This window comes from Ochotona princeps, chromosome 8 (assembly GCF_030435755.1).
Source record: "Ochotona princeps isolate mOchPri1 chromosome 8, mOchPri1.hap1, whole genome shotgun sequence".
In the NCBI taxonomy this organism is placed as follows: Eukaryota; Metazoa; Chordata; class Mammalia; order Lagomorpha; family Ochotonidae; genus Ochotona; species Ochotona princeps.
In genome coordinates, this window is record NC_080839.1 from 40,092,371 (window position 1) to 40,097,738 (window position 5,368).

The window sequence follows — 5,368 nt, forward strand, 5'->3', positions numbered from 1 at the left end:
GCTGGGTGTGGGTGCCTTCTACCACACTTATTGCTGTGGGGTTGGAGGCACTGCCCAATGTCAATGTTAAAAATACTCCAGGTGGGTATTAGGACAGCGAGGATCTCTGGCCAGTAGCATTAAGTAAACAATTCATATTCTGAGGTCAAGAGGAGAAAAGTATAGCCTGAACAGGGAAGGGGTGCTCTATCAGGCCCGGATGCAGCAGGGCAAATACACAGTTGCCTCAGTCCCACCCCAGCCCAGAGCACTTTCTGTTCCCAAGGCCTAGGCCTCTTCCAACTCTACAGCTTAGCTCTATCCACTCTAACTTGGCAGTGAGCCCAAGAGGGGCTGCCTCCTCTTGGGGAATGATGAGGTCATCACACTCACAGCCGTTGTTGGCCTATCAACTCTAGTACAACATGACCCTCCCTAAAGCTCTGTTTCATGGCCACAGCAAAGCCCTCCCTCCCTCTAATAAATCCAGGTCCTAATTGGGGTGGAGGTCTCCATTCCCAGCTTCCCAGTTCCCTTACTCTGGCTGATTGCCACAGATAAGATTCCACTCCTGCCAGGGCACCAAGGTTTAAAATTACTGGCGAGATGGCCTGCAGTTACCCATGGACTCTGTTTTAATCTTGAAGTGGGATCTGTAAAGAGAAGGCAGTGAGCTGCTGCCTGCTGTGGCTGTTAGTGCATGATCACAGCAAATCCCGGGGCCTCACTTTAGCCCCTTGGTAAAATGGGGCTAACGTTACCACCTCTTACCTACCTCAGAGGAATTCAGTGAGGCAAACTGTAAATCCATGAAAATGACCATTCCACCTCTCAATGTCAAATGCTAACACGCATAAGCTCTGCTTATCTATTACCCCAGTGTCAGTTTCCCCATGAGACTTCCTTCCCCAGTGAAGTCATCTTGTGTGAGCAGGACTTTGTTCCCTATGCTGTTGTCATTTCATGTAGTTGTCTAATGGTAGCATCAGACACAGCCTCTTCCTGGAGTCCTTCAAGTTGTTATGAATTAGCTAGTTCACTACGGCCACATTTCACTGCAACTCCCGAATCTGGCATCACTACTGCCACCCTATTTTAAGAGCCCACTCACTGAAGGTCCCTCGATGTTCAGCCTTGTTTTTTCCCAGTCTGTTGCTCTGTACCTGGCCCCTCCAAGTGAGGTCCACACCTTTGTGGTGAACCACTGGAAGGCAAGTGGTCCAGAAACAATCAGGTGCCCCCTCCATTTTAAAACTGGGGGCATGAGGCCTACCCAGACCAGCAGGAAAGTCCAGCTCTCCAGACCAGCCAAGCCTCCTGCCCAGGACAACCAGGGAGGAACCGAGCAGAGAGGTGCCTGCAAACATTTACCCTCCAGCTGGAGCTTGCTGCCAGTACTCTGCTGTTTTCAAAGGAGCGTGGGAGAAGATCACATTGTTTAATTCCAAACCACAAATGAACATTTGCTATTTTTCAGGCTTCAGTCAATCTTTTTGTTCTCATTTGTTTCTGCTCTGTGTGTATATATAGTTTTAGCTCCAATCCAAGCAGGTTTGAGTTTGGATGGAGATGCATTCAACTACAAGTTGTGTTTGGCATCCTGGTTTTCCATTCCTGAGGATGAATTTTCCATTCCTAAGATTAGAGTTGGACAAGACGATCCACTGGCTGAGTACCCCACACCCAGGATGTGGCCCGGCCACACGAGGATACCAAGGTCTGGAGAAGAGTGCTTCTGTGTGACACGCGTGGGACTGTCCCCTCGGAAGCAGGCAAAGAAGTGGAAGGCATCGGGTCTTTGTCTGATTTCCAGGCACAGAGGAGCCAGCAGAGGGGGTGACCAAGGCAAACCACACTGCGCATTGTCGGAAAATTTGTCCCTGGCCATTCTCTAACATGTCGTAGCAAATCCTGTTCCCCTCTTACTGTTCTGTATGTGTGACACTTGCCTTAAAACCTAGCACAGTCCTTAAAAGTGAATACAATATTTCTATTGGAACCCACCTGTTCCTTTATTCCTTTCTCAAGTTGCAAGTGGCCCTTAGGGGTGGAGCTAGTGTTCCTCTCAGGGATAGCCTGGAGGGGAATGGGGGTGGGAGGCTGTTCTTCCCCCAGGCCTGAGTGAATCCCTGCTGCAGAGTGGCCAAAGCTGCCCTGGGCAGCGTCAACAGACCCCAGTGTGGCTTCCAGCTCACAACTGCTGAGTGTGAATCTCCCACTGCACACCACCAAGCCTCTTGCACAAAGTGTGCTTTTGCCACATACTGGACTGTCCTCTGTTTCCAAAAGCTCAGTCAACCATCAAGGCTATAGTTATCAGAGAGCAACAGATGATCCCCCAAATGATATCCATGTTGTCACTGAGGAACCCTGAGGACCTTTGATGTTGCTGTAACCAGATATAATTTCTAATTAACATGGGGCTATTTACTTGATATGAACTTCCTTCTCAGAACGCCCTGCCCCAAACTCCAGGGATTGAAGGAATTCCAACCACAAGGAATTTACCCCTGATTTGACCTGAAAATTCAAAGACAAAAAATTTGGTCACTCATTCCTTATTGTACCCCAATGCCCACATCTCTGAAGAGCAGAGATCTGCTCACCAGAGTGGCAGCTGTTATCAAATTCAACTTTAAACTTAAAAGCTATCCTTTTTTATGCAACAAAATCCAAATGTAGCTTTTTCAGATGCTATACAAAAAGGCTGATTCAAAAGTCGGGATAAAGTAATCCTCGGATGAGGTAAAAACAGTTCAATCTATAAATATGAAGCCCAAAGACTATAATTGCTTTCCCATTTGTAAGCCATGTCTGATTAAAAAAAAAAAAAAAAAAAAAAAAAAAAGGAAGTACAATTGGGGCTCCAATCAATTATTGACAAATTTCTTAAATTTGGCTTACTAATATTTCACCCATCTCCTTACAACTCACCTGTTCTAGTTCTTAAACCTACAAGAAAATATAGGCTATTCCAAGACCTTGGTTTGAGAATGAGGCTGTCATCACAGTACAACCTATGGCAGCTAATTCCTATACTATTTGAACACTCATTCCAGGACAGGCAAAATGGTTTAGTGTCATAGACCTTAAAGAAGGTTTCTTCTGTGTGCCAGGGCATTGGGATTCTCAATTGCTGTTTGTATTTGAATGGGTACATCCCAATACTCAAACCACTTAGTTGGACCAACCTGTAATAAAGGTTTCAAGACTACCCACACTTGTTTGCACAAGACTTAAAGCCTTAAGAGATCTTTAGTTCTCTCAGGGGACAATACTCCAACATGTGGATGATCAATTTATCTGTAGTTATTCACGAATTGTCATATAAGCATACAGTCAGAGCCCGGCGCAGAGCTTAGCAGCTAAAGCCCTCGCCTTGCACGCCCCGGGATCCCATATGGGTGCCAGTTCATGTCCCGGCAGCTCTGCTTCCCATCCAGCTCCCTGCTTGTGGCCTGGGAAAGTGGTCAAGGACAGCCCAAAGCCTTGGGACCCTGCACCCGCATGGGAGACCCAGAAGAGGCTCTGGCCTCCTGGCTTCAGATTGGCTGAGTTCTGGCCATTATAGCCACTTGGGGAGTAAATAAATGGACAGAAGATCTTCCTCTCTGTCTCTCCTCCTCTCTGTATATCTCACTTTCCAATAAAAATAAATAAATCTTTACCAAAAAAAAAAAAGAATACCGTCAACAAAGCCTTAAGGTCTCAGCCAGTTGAGGATGTAAGATTTTACAGAAAAGGACCCAACTCTCATTACAAAAGTCCAGTACTTATGCTACATTATTACTCTAGGCCTGAGACAATTATCAACAGAAAGGACACAGCAATTTGTTTTGTTTTAAGATTTTATTTTATTGGTTTGAAAGAGGGGGATGGGCACAAACAGAAAGAGAGATCTCTCATCTGCTGATTCATTCCCCCAACTGCCATCACAGTCAGAGCTGAGCCAGACCAAGGTTAGGAGCTTCTACCAGGTCTTCAATACAAGGCATAGTGGCCCAAGGACTTGAGCTATCTTCTGCTGCTTTCCCAGGCACACTAACAGGGAGCTGGATTGGAAGCGGAATCGCCAGGACTTGAACTGCCCAGGAAGATGATTTACAGTGCCTGCAATGAACCCCTGAAGCAAATAGGTTCTTTGAAGAAGTCAAGCTCTTTTATGGGCCCCTGCCTTGGGAATCTCACAAAAAGCCTGATTTTGTTTGTGTGTGTGAGAGAAAGAAATAAAGGGAAATAGCATTAGGAGTCCTGGTTCAAAAACTATGAAATGAATCACAACCTGTAGCCTATTTCTCAAGAAACTTGATGCAGTAGTAGCCAATGGGCACTCTGCTTATAAGCCATAGAAGATATTTCTAAATTAAGTTTGAGACAGAAGTCCCTCCCTCCCCCCTCCCGTTCCAAGATATTCTAAAGGCTAAAGGACATCTTAGGCTGACAGGGTAAACTGAAAAAGTGACTGTAAATGTTTCTGAAGTTATTTACAGTTTACAATACCCTCAATTCCTGATTTATTAACATTATCCCCTCTGCCAAAAGAAACAGGCTGCTCTTGTGAGAAAACTGTTACTCAAGTCCATATTAGTAGAGAGGATCTCAAAGACCTCCCACTAGACATTCCAGAGGGGGGAAAATGGTTACTGATAGCAGCAGCCTCATCAAGGAAGCACAGTGGAAGACAAGACATTCAACCATTAGTCTCTAAAACTGTTGAGGCTACTTCGCTTCCTCTGGGACATCAGCCCAGAAAGCAGAGCTCTCTGCTCTAACTCAAACCAAAATTTTAGGAAAAGAAAAATAATCAGTTTCCATGAAGATGCTTTCTTGTACTACATGCCCATGTAGTCACCTGTAAAGAAAGAGGCCTTGTAGCCAATCAAACTCCACTATAAAACACAGGCCAGAAATCTTAATTTTAAATTTTTTAAAGATTTATTTATTTTTTATTGGAAAGGCAGATATACAGGAGAAACAGAGAGGAAGATCTTCCATTTGATGGTTCACTCCCCAAGCGGCCGCAATGGCTGAAGCTGAGCCAGTCCCAAGCCAGGAGCCAGAAGCTCTTCCGGGTCTCCCATGCGGGTGCAGGGTCCCAAGGCTTTGGGCTGTCCTTGACCACTTTCCCAGGCCACAAGCAGGGAGCTGGATGGGAAGCAGAGCTGCCGGGATTAGAGCTGGCACCCATATGGGATCCCAGCACTTTCAAGGCAAGGACTTAAGCCGCCAGGCCATCACGCCAGGCCCTTAATTTTAAATCTTTTAGATGTTATACATCTACCTAAGCAAATAGGCATCATCCATTATAAGGGACACCAAAAAGACATGCCTCTAATATCTAAAGGAAACCAAATGGCAAATCAAAAAGCAGCTTTGTCAGCATTAAAGT